The 16,908-nt window shown below is 31.8% G+C and overlaps 1 non-coding gene across 1 annotated transcript; it reads right to left on the minus strand.

Moving 5' to 3' along the window:
• Positions 1–16,599: 16,599 nt before the first annotated feature.
• LOC140852294 (small nucleolar RNA R71) lies at positions 16,600–16,706 on the minus strand. Its single transcript, XR_012135196.1, has one exon. It is a non-coding gene; the product is annotated as a small nucleolar RNA R71 (small nucleolar RNA).
• Positions 16,707–16,908: the final 202 nt, after the last annotated feature.

The raw sequence follows: 16,908 nt of genomic DNA on the forward strand, positions 1-16,908 counted from the left end.
GTCAGAAGAAATTCAAAAAGAAAAAGATAATGATGGCTATATGGAGTGATAGTGATGACTCTACCACAGATGAAGAATCTCATGAAGAAGCTAACCTGTGCTTTATGGCACATAAAAATGAGTTAACCCCTGAAACTCAAAATGAATTTTTTTATGATGAACCGCAAGAAGCTTTTCATGAACTTTTAAATAATCTAAAAAAATTAGGATTAAAAAATAAAAATTTGAAATTTAAAAATCAAGCATTAGTCAAAGAAAAAGAAGAAGTGGACAACAAAAATAAAGAATTAAAAATAAAGTATCAAACTCTATTGAAAATAAATGATGAAATTTCAAACTTAAACAAAACTCTTGTAAAGAAAAATCAGGATCTAATGGAAGAAGTAATCAAATCAAAACCAATGGTTGATAGATTTACTCTAAGTTTAAATAAATTTCAAATAATTATTGATAGTCAAAGAGCTGTATATGATAAAGTCAGACTTGGCTATAATACTCTTAAAAAATAAAAATTTTTGAAAAATATTTTTATTAATGCACCATGAGCAAATTATCAAATATTACTTATTTTAAATGTGATAAAGTAGGACATAAAGCTTATAAATGCTTATCAAATAAATTTACTGATACAAATATTAAGAAAATATAGGTTCTAAAAGGAACCATTGTGACTAACCCCAAAGAATCCAAGTTAGCTTGGGTACCTAAAGTTAAAACTTGATTTTATGTATGCAGGTGTGTCTTACATCCCAAGCGATAAAATGGAAGTGGTATCTTGATAGTGGATGCTCAAGATACATGACCAATGATGAATCTCAATTCATCATATTGGAAGCTAAAAATGGAGGTATGGCCACCTTTGGAGATAATGGCAAAAAAAAATCATCGATATTGGTAACATTGGTATCACTCCCTTCACTTATATTGAAAATGTGTTACTTGTAGATGGTCTCAAGCATAACCTTTTAAGCATTAGTCAATTATGTGATAAAGATTATAAAGTAATTTTTGAATTATCTATGTGCATTGTAACTAGTCCTTTTGATGATAGCACTAGATTCATTGGGCATAGGTATGGCAATATTTACATGGTTGATTTGGATCATCTTTTCATATAAAATATGCAATGTCTTGTAGTCATGAATGGTAAAATCAATGAGACTAGCTGGCTTTGGCACCATAGATTTGCATACATTAGTATACACACACTATCTAAAATTATTAAAAAAAATAATTTTTGGTTTGCCAAAAATAAATTTTGACAAAGACAAAATTTATGATGCATGTCAATTAGGTAAATAAACAAGAATTTCTTTTAAATCTTAGAATATTATTTCAACTTCTAAACCTTTAGAATTTTTACATATGGATTTGTTTAGTCTTACAAGGATAACTAGTCTAGGAGGTAAAAGATATGATTTTATAATTATTGATGACTTTTTGTATTTCATTTGGGTCTTGTTTTTAGCATCTAAAGATGAAGTATTTTCAGTATTTTTTAAGTTTTATCGAAAAGTTTCAAATAAAAAAAATTTATCAATTGTTTCAATTCATAGTGACTATGGTATTGAATTTAAAATCAAAGATTTTAAAAAATTTTATGATGAAAAAAGCATAGATCATAATTTTTCAAGATCAAGAACACCACAACAAAATGGAGTAGTAGAGAAAAAAAATAGGATCTTTGAAGAAATGGCCTGTAACATGCTATGTGAGAGCAAGCTCCCAAAATATTTTTGGGTAGAAGCAATCAACACGGTATGTTACATCTTAAATCATGCTTTAATAAGATCAATTTTAAAGAAAATATCATATGAATTATGAAAAAGTAGAAAATCTAACATAGGATATTTTCATATTTTTGGTTGCCATTGCTTTGTTTTAAATAATAACAAAGATAGCTTAGGTAAATTTGATGCTAAATCTGATGAAGCTATCTTTCTTGGCTATTTCACTTCTAGCAAAATTTTTAAAGTTTTTAATAAAAGAATACTAGTAGTGGAAGAGTCAATTCATATAGTTTTTGATGAAACTAATGATATTTCATCAAGAGAGAGGGTGCTGATGATGCAGGTATCATAGAAGAAAGAATGAAAGAGCTCACCATCAATGACTCAAATGAGCAAAATGAAGAACAGTTGGAAGAAAAATATGAGGATGAAAGCATCAATGATCAAAACATTCAAGAACAACCTTAAGATACAAGTAATCTTTCTAAAAAATGGAGGTATATCCATAATCACCTCAAAGAATTAATCATTGGTGATCCAGCACAAGGGATAAGAACTCGATCCTCTCTTAGAGATGTATGTAATTATATAGCTTTTGTTTCACACCTAGAACCAAAAATAATAAAAGAAGCTGAACAGAACCATAACTGGATAATTGCTATGCAAGAAGAGCTAAATTAGTTTGAAAGAAACAATGTATGGACTCTTGTTGCTAGACCTAAAAATCATCCAATAATCAAAATAAAATGGGTATATAGAAATAAATTAGATGAAGATGGTAATGTAATCAGAAATAAAGCAAGATTAGTTAGTAAAAGATATAATCAATAAGAAGAAATTGATTTTAATGAAATATTTGCACCTGTTGCTAAACTAGAAGCCATAAGAATGCTGCTTGCTTATGTATGTTTCATGAACTTTAAATTATTTTAAATGGATGTTAAAAGTATTTTTCTAAATGGTTATATTGTTGAAGAAGTATATGTAGAGCAACCCCCAGGCTTTGAAAATCATAAATTTTCAGATCATATATTTAAGTTAAACAAAGCATTGTATGGTTTAAAACAAGTCCCTAGGGCTTGGTATGAAAGATTAGGTTCTTATTAGAAAATAGTTTTTCAAGAAAAAAAGTAGATACAACTCTATTTATAAAAAGAAAAGATGAAAAAATTCTAGTTATACAAATATATATTGATGATATTATATTTGGATCTACTAATGAAGCTTTGTGCCAAGAATTTGCTAAGCTCATGCAGGAGGAGTTCGAGATGAGCATGATGGGAGAACTCACTTTCTTCCTTAGACTTCTGATCAAGCGAATGAAGGAAGAGATCTCCATCATCTAAAATAAGTACACAAGAGAACTACTAAAGAAATTTGAGATAGAGAGCTTCAAAAGTATAAGTACTCCTATGACCCCTTTCTGTAAATTAGATAAGGATGAACATGGCAAGATTGTTGATTCAAAGCTTTACAGAGGCATAATAGGTTCTTTGTTATATCTTACTGCTAGTAGACCTTATATAATGTTCAGTGTATGTATGTGTGCTAGATTTTAGTCAAACCCTAAGAAATCTTACTTAAATGCTATTAAAAAAATTTTCAAATACTTAAAAGGAACACAAAACCTAGGACTTTGATTCTCTAAGCAATCTTCTATGAATTTAATAGGTTACTCAGATATAGATTTTGCTGGATGTAGGTTAGATAGAAAAAGTACTAGTAAAACTTGTCAATTTCTAAGAGTAAACTTAATCTCTTAGTTTAGCAAGAAGCAAAATTCGATGGTATTATCTACGATCGATGTCGAGTGCATTGTAGTCGAAAGTTACTGTGCTCAAATCATATGGATTAAGAAATACTCATAAATTTGGAAATTGAACTTAAAAATATTCTCATAAGATGTGATAATACTAGTACCATTAATTTAATCAAAAATCCAATCCAACACTCTAGGTCAAAATATATTGAAATTAGACATCATTTTATAAGAGAACATATTCAAAATAATGATATAGCACTTGAATACATAAATATTTAAAAGTAATTAGCTGATATTTTTATCAAAGTATTAAATAAAAATAAATTTTATGAAATTAGAAGGAAATTTAGATATCTTAGATCCTTCTGCTTGATCTTCAATCATAATTTCACTCCCAAAATCTATCTAAAATTTCTTGACTCATCATCTTAATTTTGGGAGGCATCTATCTTTTTTTTAGATTATTTCAAGTTACTTAAAAAAATTATCAGTGTTATTCAGATATGATATCAAATTTTTTCTCATTGAAATTCTTCATCAAAAATTATACCAAAATTTATCTGAACTTTACATGATCATCTCAAGTCGATACAAGTCCTTTCAAATTTTTTCTTTTATTTTTTCCTCATTTTTGAATTATTTTTTTATCGCTTGATTTTTTTTTGGATGGGACGACCCATGGGCCATCCCAATTGTTCAGGCAAATGGATTTTGTGTGAGCTGATCCATTTAAATTTCTCTCTTAAATCTCAAATGGGCCGACTCATTTACTATTCTTCTTCCACCTCTCCTCGTCCCAAATCAAAATCCTACTCCAAGCTCCCCGCCGACCACATTCTCTTAAATCCAAACCTTAATCCACCCAAAAATCTCTTGTTTCTACCTTAAAATCTAGGGTAAACACTTCCTCTCGGCCTATCCTTGATCAAAGCCCTCTTTTTCTTTCTTGCCATCAATCCCTTAAGCCCTCATCTCATAAACCTGAAACAAACTCCTCAAAATCCCTTACTCCTCTCCATTTCCATCTATCCTTCACCCTCCTCTACTCTCTTGACTGGTTCTCTGCTCTCATTGGAATAATGGCCCCCAAGATGTGGCTACCCCAAAGAAGGAAGTCAGTGAGGCCATTGAAAGCTGAAGAAAGAAGAAAGAGGACTGCTCAAGTTCCTGTTCAAGCTTCTCCTCCCATAACTCCAAGTAAGATCCCTCTCTCTGCAAGAAAGGTTGCCTTGGAAAGAAATATTGATTTTCGATTCTTGAGGAGTGATGGATTTACAATTGATGAAAAATTAATCAAACAAGGGTGGAGATTTTTCTGTAGTCTGTCTGAGCCTGTATACATTGATCTGGTTAAGGAGTTTTATTCAAATCTAGTATTCACTGATGGAGTTCTAAGATCAATAGTAAAGGGTATTCAAATTATTCTAAATGCTCCTAGGTTGGGTAGACTTCTTCAAATGCCCTGTGAAGGAAGTTGTCTGGATGAGCTTCCAAGGAAGGAGATCGGGCTCAAGATCATTTTAGAGAGAAATGATGTTCCCTGTTCATAAAAATTGAGGCTAAGGATTTGAGTGTGCTCCACCACATGATTTTCAGGATCTTCTTCCCCAGAGGGGGAAGATATGATTTGATGACTGGTCGAGACATCTGTTTGATACATCATGTAGACTCTGGGTCTCCACTAAATCTACCATTCCTGATGATTGATGCCATGAGGGAGGCCTTGAATAGATCCAAAGCTCCCTTGCCCTATGGAATAGCTCTGACAGTGATATTTAGGGAGTCTGGTGTGAGCTTTGAGGGGGAGGTTGTTTGTAGATTATTGAATACTGACACCTACAACGACCACTCCCTTCGATGCATGGGATTTATCAGAGTGGATGGTCATTGAACCAAGGGACGAGGAGCTGCAGTCGAGGAGGAGGATGAGGAGCGTGGTGAGGGAGAGGGTCCCTCATCATCACCTGAGCCTAGACAGAGTCCTAATGTTTACTTTGTATCGAAGCCTGAGGCAGGACCCTCAGTCAATGCACCCTCATCTACGAGCTGTGCCATGCCATCATCTTTTAGTATAGGGGAGGATGAGATGGGACTATTAGCTGAGCGAGTAGCAAGTATTCTCTCCATCCAGCAGCAGTAGTTTCAGGAATAGATCCTTCAGCAACTCCACCAGTTTCAATAGTATTAGCAGTAGATCCTCCAGTAGGTGCAGTAGCAATAGCAATATCATCCACCTCAATCGAGTTCTTTTTCTACCTCTTCCTCAGATCTCTCAATAGTGCCACACATTTTCTCATTGGTACAGTTTTTATCTGACCTGAGCTCCAGATTGGAGAGTGTAGAGAGCTCCATGCTCAGATTTAATGACAGAATCTTTGATATTGAGAGGGAGATCAGACTGATACTGGATTTACTATCAGCAGGAGTGAGCACATCAAGCAGCTCTTCACCTCAGTTAGCTGATCTAGCTCGAGAGGTTGAGAGACTCCATAGCCTGCTTTGATCAACACTTGAGCTGATCCGAGTTGATATCAGAGACTCGAGGGACTTTGTTTTCTCTAATCTTGAGGGGCTCAGAGTTTTAGTGAGAGGAGTCCTATCCCAGCTAGATGCCATTAGGACTCAGCTCTAGTCCAGACCCTCCGTATCTAGTGAGCCCCCTTTTGTTCAGCCTATCACCTTTCATCCTCTGACATCTTCTACTTGGACTAGACCATCCAATCAAGGTCGAGGCTGATTCTATTTCAATTGTTTTGATCTTGAGCTCGATGCCCATGCTCCCTGATCTAATCATTTTGTATTAGTAGTTTTAGGTTACATACTATTTAGTTGTTGTATTTTATTTTAGTAGTTGCTTATATGAGAGCCTTATGCTCATAGATATATATTATGACTTGATCATTGTAATGAATGAATGTACTTGACTCTCGTAACCTCTTATTTTGTTGTACTTAATGTATGAAGTTATCTATTATCATCCTTTGTTTGGCCAACTTCTGTTTATATGTGAATAAATGAATATCTATTCAGTTACAGTTACTCTGATACCTAACATAGAATCATAGCTCATTAAAAATCTTACTCTCTCAAGTCCATTTTTGATGATGTCAAAAAGGAGGAGAAGGTACTAAATTTTTGTGGATTTTCTCGAATTTTGCTCTGATATGTCCGTCTTTACTTTTATTTTGATATTTTTGAAAAATGATCTGATATATCTATTTTTGATTCTTGCTCTGATACTTTCATCTTTATCTTGATATCAAAATACTCTGATACATCTATTTTTGATTTTACAAAATACTCTAATATATCTATTTTTGATTCTTGCTCTGATACTTTCATCTTTACTTTGATACCAAAATAAGAAAGAGAGAAAGAAAGATTCTTTTTATATACATATTGCTCTGATACAAAAAATAAAGAAGAGAAAAAGAAAATTTTTTATGAACCATGTTTACTCTGATAACAAATACAAGAAAAATTTTTACAACTTGACCACTTTTTATATAAGAAAGGAGGAGAATTTTTTCAAAATAGTCAAAATGGTTACTTTCATCTTTTTCATATAAAAAAGGGGAGAATTTTGCTAATTAAAAATAATTTTTGAAAAATTTTAATACCTTCACAAATAATTTTCAGTAAAATAATTTAAAATATTATAACTTACTGAAAATATGTGTCTCATGATATTCTATGCTTAATCTTTAGCTTGTTCCTACAAGTGCTTCACAAACTCAATCCATTGAACTTTATGGATCTTTTTTACGAACACTCAAATATTTTGTCATCATCAAAAAGAAAAAGATTGTTGCTCCAAGAATTAATTTTGATGATCATAAATTATTTGAGGAGACTACTAATAAGTTTTTTATCCTTGAAAAATATTTTAGTGATATTTTAGATAGTCCAAAATATTGAGTTTGAAAAGCTCCATCAAGTGTACTAAAATTGATATTTCTGCAAGTTGAAGCCTTTTAAAAGTGTCAAATTGATTTAAATTTATTTAAAAGTATTTGGCAGTATTCTGATAAGTTTCAAACCTTAAATATATAAAAAATTAAGTTGGAATAAAATGGGATGACCCAACTGGGTCATCTCCTTCCATTGGGTAGCCAGCATGCTCTATTTTTGGCTTGTGGCACGCAGTGGGATGACCATGGGATGATCCCTGAGACCCTGAGACCAAAATAGAGAGTCTATTTTTTAGACTGGCCAAATGAGGTGACCCATGAGACTTTCTAATCATAGTGGGACGATCTATGGGTTGTCTCATTCTGGATGAACCTCGTAACTGCTAGTTTTCAGTCCATTTTTGGTGTATTTAATGCACATTAAACACTCTCCAATGGCTCTTAACTGACACTAAAATACTCTCAAGTCTAAATGGAAGCTATAAATACTCTTTAGAGGTAAAAAATCAACCATGATTCATGCATTCAAGCTCATATTCGTGAAAGTGAAAGGAATCTCTAAAAAGAGAGGAAAGAAGCAATCAATCAGCTCACCAACCACTCTCCAACTGCATTCAAGTGTGCCAATCATTTGAGAGTGTTCAGTAAAAACTTTTTCTCCTTAAGTATTATATTTTTATTACATTTATTATACTCATTTAAGGGGCTGTTGTACTAAAATTTTAAAAAGATCCAATTCACCCCCCCTACTTTTAGGCTCCATATTTGGGCAACAGATTGGATCAAATCCTATTATCAAATAACTTCCTTGATATCTATCAAGAATCAATCCCTAGATCAATAGACATTTAATCTAACTAATTCTCCAATTGGATTGGGGCCTAATTGGTTCATAATTGGGCTAAGACCTAATTAGTTAGTTTGTTATACTAATTCTTAAATTGGTTAGGATTGGGTCCAAGGGTTAGTTAGAGTTGGAATGAGAATATGAGTCCTATTTGGAATAGGACTAAACCAATTCCTAAATCACATCTATTTATTGATTCCTCACATCCCACCTCTCTTCACGTTGTGATCTCATGCCCTATCATAAAGTGCCGCACCCCCTTTCTCCTCTCTTCCTTGAAAATAAGAGGCATCCCCTCTTGTGATCGCAAAAAGAAAAAAAAAGGGTTGGGGCGTCCAAGAGTTGGACGCCCCAAACTCCACACACCAACCCCTCTTCTCCTTCCCATCTTGGAGTGATTTTATGGAAGCTTGATTGCTGATTCTTGGGCATCAAAGAGAGGCTCCTCTGTTGGTTATATAGCAAAAAATTGGAAAAAAAAAAGTTCTTCCCAACGAGAGAAAGAGAAGGAAGAAGAAGGGTCTTCTTTCTTGTGTTTAGCCTTGGAGAAGAAGAAGTTCTTCTTCTAGATTTTTTTTTATTTCTTTTAAGATAAAAATTAGATTAGATCTAATTTTTAATATAAAAATTTAAAAAAATATATATTAAAAAAAAAATTGGTTGGTGTTTGGGGTTTTCTAGAGTTCTAGATCCAAGAGAAAAAAGGAGAAGAAGAGAGAAGAACAGTTCTTCTCTTGGGTCTCTCTTTTAGATTCTTCTAGAGTTTAAGATTTTATATAATTTTTAGTATAAAAAATTAGATTAGATCTAATTTTTATCATAAAAAATTTGAGAAGAAAATTTTTTCTTAAAGGCATGAAAAGAAGAGAGAAAAGTTCCCTCTTGTATGTGAAAAAATTGAGAAGAAAGTGTTCTTCTCTTATTCTCTATTGTAGAGATCTGATGCATGGATCCAGGAAGAAAAGAAGAGGATCTTCTTATTCTTCATCTTCTTCATATTCCTCTTAGATTAGCTAAGGCATGGTGTCTTCGCGAGCTAGCACTCTCGGAGAGATCGATCAACACAAGGGCTTCGTGTGGATACTTGTAGAGGTCGGACACATGTGCGACTGTCGAGCAACATAAAGAACTAACTACTATAAATTTTGGATGCAGTGATCTACTACCTACACTCAGGTATGAAGTTTTGAAGTCAATTTATATTTAGATGTGATCTAAATATAAATTTGATATGATCTAATTACATATAGATATGATCTATACTTGTTGAATTTTAGATTTCAGATTTACATATATGTATATTGGTTCATGTCATAGATTTTGTATGGTACTTTTAAATTTAATCTATGTATATATTATAAATTAAATTATTTAATCTATATATATTTTATTATAAATTTTTTAAAAATATATGTATAAAACCACCATGCTTCCCTTTAGATGTAAATTTTGCATCGACAAAGGAATGATTACCGATGCTTACAGAAAAGCATTGGTAAATTACCCATTTTATTGATGCTTGCTTTGCATCACAAAATGTGACATTTACCAATGGTTATGGTTAAGCATTGAGAAAGGTGATTAATGACCTTTTTTTTGTCAATACTTATTTATAAACACAAATTGAGTCGGTAGTTGTCTTTACCGATACTTCTAGATATTTAGCTATACTTTTTTTGCATTACTAATTATCTTTTATCTTGTAGCGAATGAATTTTCACTACAAGAAAATAAGATTTTAGTGACCACAAAATTGGTTGCTAAATAGCAAAAATTGGTTGCTAATTTTTTTATGACCGATTTTGAGATCGATTCGTATCGATTATAAAAACTCTGGTCACAAATACTTTGTGGCCAATTTTTTTTATCATAATATTTTATGATCAATTTTTTAATCAAAAATAAAAAAATTAATTAAGATTTTATGATCAATTTAGCAATCAAAAATAAAAAATTATTTACTATTTTGTAATTGATTTATTGATCAAAAAATTAAAGAAATCAATTGCTAAATTTTTTAAAATATTTTTATTTAACCAATTGATCACAAAATTAATCATAATTTATTTTTTATAATATTTTAATTTTTAAATTTAATTGTAAAATTGGTCGCTAAATTTATTGAAAATTACTAAATTAAAATTGATCTCAAAATTGATTGCTAATTTTTAAAATATTTTTATTCTAAAAAATTTGATCACAACATCAATCATAAATTTTTTATAATATTTTATTAATATTGATTATAAAATTAATTGCTAAATTTATTAAAAATGATTAAATTAGAATCGATCTCAAAATCGATCACTAATTTCTTTAAAATATTTTTTATTTAAAAAATCTATCTCAAAATTGATTGTAAAATTTTTTATAATATTTTTATTTTTAATATTGATCATAAAATTGGTCACTAAATTTGTTAAAATTATTAAATAAAAATCAATATGAAAATCAATCTCAATATTGATTGTTAATATTTTTAAGTTATTTTTGATTTAAAAAATTAGTTACAAATTTTTTTATAATATTTTTATTTTTAATATTAGTTACAAAATCAATCACTAAATTTATTAAAAATTATTAAGTTAAATTTGGTCTGAAAATCAATCACAACATCGAAAAGAAATTATTTTAATTAAAATAATCGACAACAAAATCAATCGATAAAATTCAAATTCAAAAAAATAAATTAAAGATCATATATTTTTTTATCTGTTACAAGAGCTACAGCTTCAAATTAAAATATAATAAAATCAAGCAACATCAGCATCCATCATATATAACCAAGCAACATATCCTAAACTACAAAGTGGAACAAAAAAATGGCCAAAATATACTCAGATCCTCCCATGATAAAAGTAAAACACAAGACTTATGATCACACAGTCTGAAAATACCAAAAATAAATAATATAGATTTAAAATAGAAAGCAATAACAGAAAAAGAGGTCATAGTAATCTGAGGAGCCATTCTCTTTAATATCCATTAAGTTTAGATCATCACCAGAAAAAATAAGAAGGTAACCATAAAAATATAGCAAGCAAAATCTATCAGCCTCCATCAACTTTAACGCATCATATGGGAATAAGAAAAAGAGGCCATAGCATACCTCATGTCAAATGTATCCCTTGTTTAGCATACCTCGTACCACATATATCATAATCATGAGTTGCCTTTATCTTTCTTTAGTAGCTCACCCGACATTCTTTTCAAAGTATTACCTACAGTAAAAATAAGTGATTCCAACATACTATATAGAGCTAGTGAGTTAATAAGAGAGAGTCATTTTTACTTTCAATTATAAAGAACTCCTCTACTGTCAGCTAAAAGCAAAATTCATCGGCACCCATCAGCTTTAATACATCATATGAAAATAAAAAAAATAGACCATAACAATCTATGGAACCATTTCTTTCAATATCCATTAAGTTTGGATCATCATCAAAAAAAAAAAGAAGGCAAACATAAGTATATGGGAAGCAAAATCCATCGACACCCATCAGCTTTAACACATCATATGAAAATAAGAAAAAGAGGCTATAATATTTTGTGGAGTCATTCCTTTTAGTATCCATTAAGTTTAGATCATCATCAAAAAAAATAAGAAGACAACCATAAGGATATAGCAAACAAAATCCATCAGCACCCATCAGCTTTAAGCCATCATATGAGAATAAGAAAAAGAGGCCACAGAAATCTATGAAGCCATTCCTTTTAATATCTATTAAGTTTAGATCACCATTTGAGAAAATAAGTAGGCAGCCATAAGTATATAATGAAAAAAATCCATCAACTTTAACACATCATATGAGAATAAGAAAAAAAGGCCATAGCAATCTATGGAGCCATTTCCTTCAATATTCATTAAGTTTGGATCATCATCAGAAAAAGAAAGAAGGCAACCATAAGAATATAGTAAGCAAAATTTATTGACACCCATCAATTTTAAGACATTATATGAGAATAAGAAAAAGAGGCCATAGCAATTTATGAAGCCATTCCCTTCAATATCCATGAAGTTTAGATCATCATCAGAGAAAATAAGTAGGCAACCATAAGTATATAGCAAGAAAATCTATCGGCACCCATCAGCTGTAACACATCATATGGGAATAAGAAAGAGAGGCCATAGCAATCTATCAAGCCATTTCCTTCAATATTTATTAAGTTGGATCATCATCAAGAAAAATAAGAAGGCAACCATAAAAATATAGAAAGCAAAACCCATTGGCATCCATCAGCTTTAAGATGTCATATAGGAATAAGAAAAAGAGGCTATAGCAATCTGTAACATCATTCTCTTCGATATCCATTAAGTTTAGATCATCATTAGGAAAAATAAGTATGCAACCATCTGTGAACTATTGGAAGTACTTGAATGCATATTCAAACACCCCACTCACATGAGGATCACTCTCTCCATGTGATGTCCAATATCAATAATTAGGTACAAACCTTTTTTTATAAAGATCTTCACTTCATCAAGACTTAAGTACTTTTGGTTTTTGCATTTGGAATAAGGATATTTAATTTTTTCATGGCTCAAAAATTATGGTTGTTAGCATACAAAAGAAATAAATTCTTCTATTCCTCTTAAAAAAATATCAGTATATCTTTTTCGATCCGATAAAAATTTATTATACATCCAACTATGATGATGACAGATATCCATATTCTATAACATAACAAAATATAATTATATAATTACAATAATATTAAATCATTTATAATCTATACGAATGTTAAAATCAATCTGCATCATGCAATCAACATACAATAACGCCAACTCAATTTAGATGAACATAGCTTAGATTTTAATTAATATAATATTATATTTTTAGATTTAATATAATATAAAATAACACAAGAAGCCCTCTTTATTGAATAATAGTTTATGAAAATAAAAGAAAAAACATCATTAGCTAATTTAGGGTTTAGGGATTTAGGATTTTAGGGTTTGGGCTTTAGGGTTTAGGGTTTTAGGGTTTAGATTTTAGGATTTAAGATTTAAGATTTAGGATTTAGGATTTAGAAATTTAATTTAGATTTTAACTAATTAATGTTGTTATTCTTAGATTTAACATAAAAAATTAAAAAAATTAACCTACATTTCTAAACCCCCAAATGCATGAAAAAATAAACAAATGACAACCACATTATTAATTAGAAAACATAAAATTAGCTTCTAACCCTAGAATTTTGGTTATAATCCAAGATATTTTGACCAAATTAGGGAAAGAGAAGAACATATCTCAAACATGGTAGTTAGGGCCAGGGGGAGGGGTAGGGGAGGGGGAGGGAGTAGTGGTGTTGTAGAGAGGGAAGGGGGCCTGTCGCAGGCGAGCAAATGGGCCGGGGGGAGGGGGCAGCATGGTGTAGTGGTTAGGGCGGGGGGAGGGGGTGCTGGTGTCGCGTAGAGGGAGGGGGTTGCTATCATCAGGGGAGGGAAGGGGGTGTTGTTGCAAGCGGACGAGCCAGGAGGGAGGGGGTGGCACAGTGCGTAGTTGATCAGTGCATCAAATGTAACATAAAAAATATTAAAATATCTGATATTTCAATCATATTATTTTTTATTTGATACTTTTTATGTTCTTTTTCAAAAAATGATTGATTATGAGATTTAATCAAAAATCAACAAGCAAATGGCCCTTCTACAAATGTAGATGAAGCTCATATCCAAATTCAGGTCTGTTAGATGTACGACACACAATAATTCATGAGTGCCTGATAGAGATTCAATGAATAAATAAAAAATAAAAAAAAGGAGAAACATATAAGACCCATGGAGAAAAAGGTTGCTGGAGCTTCACATGGGCCAAGGGAGTTTGAAGCAAAATGGACGCTGGCATGTCATACGGCATGATGATCACCTCCGCACGTTTCTTGGAGGCTTGGTGCATAAATGAATGAGGGAGTCAAATGGAGCCTGTTCAAGTGCGATCCCTTGGTAGCATTTCAAAAGGCCTGCAGATTTGGATGCCGACTGATGCATAGACGCAACGAAGCAGAGAGCAAGACTAGCGAGTGCAGAACTTTGGTACAAATATTAAAGATTTTAACGGGATTCAAAGATCAAAATCGAGTGGAATTCAAACTCTTCATAGCATGTGACGGCCTGTAGTCCCACATCGGTAAACAACAAATATTCCTCCCCTCCTAGAGCCTATAAAAAGGGCCCTAGGCTACAAGAGAAAATCATCCGAAAAGGAGGAGAAAAAATTAGAGAAAAATTGAGTAGAAAGTGTAGAAAAAAATAAAAAAAAAATTAAATAGCTTTAGGGACCCAAAAAAAAAGAAAAGGAGAAGTCGGTTCGCTCTACGAAGTACGATGGAAGATGGAGAGGTCATCAACCATCTTCCCGACGAGGCTTGGCTGATCAACTTCAGATCTTTTTATAGTTTTATTTTTATTTTATTTTATTATTCTTTTTAAAATTTTTTATTCTTGAATTTTAATTTCAATTAATACAAAATTTATTTTTCTACACTTTAAATTCTTATCTTTTATTTTTTGCACGTAGATGCTAGGATCTAATTTGTAGATCTTAGTACCAATTTATTTTTATACTTTTTAAATTTTTATTATTTATTTTTATTGTAAGTAGATACTAGGATCTAGTTAGTAGTCTTAGTACCCGATTTATTTTTTTGTACTTTTAATTTTTATTTTTCGACTTAAATTGCTTTCTCCAAAATTTTATTTTCTTTTTGTAAAATCAAAGATTTCAAATTAAAATCCTACCTTCTCTGTGAATTCAATCTGACTCACTACTTTCTACATATTTTTAATTTTTATTGAAGTCAGAATTTGATTGATAATCACGGTGTCCTAATGACAGCATCTTGATCCTATCAAATTTTTGGCATCGTTGCTGGGGAAGGCATCAATTTTAATGTTTGATTTCTTTGATTTTTTTATGACTATTGCTTACTAACTTTTTTTATCTTTTTATAGAAAAAAATTCAAAAATTCAAAAAAAAAAAGGAGATAGAAAGCTTCCAAGTTGGTGAGATCAATCCTAACCCTAGCCTTAACTATTTTTTTAGTATTAATTACTATTTTTTTTAGTTAACCTAAAATTCATCCATATAAACCTAATAAAAATTATATGATAAGAGTAGAAACTTAATTTTTAGGAGTATTCATCATTGTAGATTTATTTTTGGTGATCGTTGGAGACAAGGTAAGCTTTCAAGTTTTATTAGTTTCATGCATCTAATTTAGTTGTATAGAACCCCTTGTTTGAAATTGGTTGTGCATATTCATCTCAAATCAGTTTAAAGGCAACACCCATAACAAGATAAGGTGAAGATTTTATCACCCTCCCTTGGCCCAAAAATAACCAACCAGCATCCCACATTAACTCTAGCCTAACTAAAATCAAGTAGACATTGGCTCCTAGTATTAATCGAGTTCAGTTCTAAGTATTGTGGTCAAGTCAAGTGCAAAGTAAATCCAGACTCACTCTTGAAACTGATGTCTAAGGCTAGAGGTTATAAAGGCTCAGCCTAAGTAGATTTGTGATTATTTAATTGGTTCCATTAGCTTATCTGGCCAATTCAATTGGTGTCTAAGGCAAGCAACGGGGGGACCCCCATAGTCCCACCTCTTACCTGGCTAGTTGAAGGAAGTGAGAACAAACCCAATTTGTATTTAAGCTAAGCCACTCTACATCGAACTGTTAGGTCTAAGAAACCCATAGGTGTCTAGGTTTAATTGTTTGCTAACTTGATTGTAATTAACACCAAACCACAACTAATTCTTCCCACCTTACGTATCTAGGTCTAGGGCTCTTTCTTTCTTCTCTCTCTTTTTTTTCTTAAAAAAAAAAATGAAACAAAAACAAAACTTGAATCATACATTAGGGTTTGCACTAGTATATGCAAGGTAGAAGATCTCTCTATCCTGACCAAGTTGAACCCAATCCTGAGATTGAACGGTTGATTCATAATAAACCTGAAAATCAGATGGCTGGAGATCCAAGAGAACCACCTAGGTAGATGAAGGAATATTTTATTCCTTCCACCTATAACCCATCGACTTGTATCCACTTACCTGATATCCTTGCAAGCCACTATGAGATCAAGTCAACCACAATCCAAATGCTCCCATCTTTCTATGGGAATACTAATAAAGATCCTTACAAGCATCTGGATGAGTTTTTATAAATTTGTTCTCCGATGAAAATTCAAAATTTTACTGATGATGCACTTAGATTGATCTTATTCCCTTTCTCACTTAAAGACAAAGCCGAGTACTGGCTTGGCACAATAGGGAGACCAATCCAAACTTGGGCTAAAATGCAGCACGAGTTTCTTAAGAAATTCTATCCCATAGGTCGAACCAACACCATGAGGCAAGCCATCACTGGATTTGCTCAGCTTCCAGGAAAACAAATTCATGAATCATGGGAGAGACTTAAGGAACTTCTTAAAAAATGCCCACACCATGATCTATCTAAGTGGCAAATTGTTCAAGCTTTTTATGAGGGTTTAGGTAACCAATACAGACAAATGGTAGATGCATCTTGTGGGGGTGCATTCATGAGTAAAAGTGAGGATGAAGCCTACACTTTATTTGAAACTTTGAGTGAAAATTCAATCAATCATGCTTCATTATCCTCCTACAAAAGATCAATCCCTCACCAAAAGCGGACA

The sequence above is a fragment of the Elaeis guineensis genome, chromosome 10 (assembly GCF_000442705.2).
Source record: "Elaeis guineensis isolate ETL-2024a chromosome 10, EG11, whole genome shotgun sequence".
In the NCBI taxonomy this organism is placed as follows: Eukaryota; Viridiplantae; Streptophyta; class Magnoliopsida; order Arecales; family Arecaceae; genus Elaeis; species Elaeis guineensis.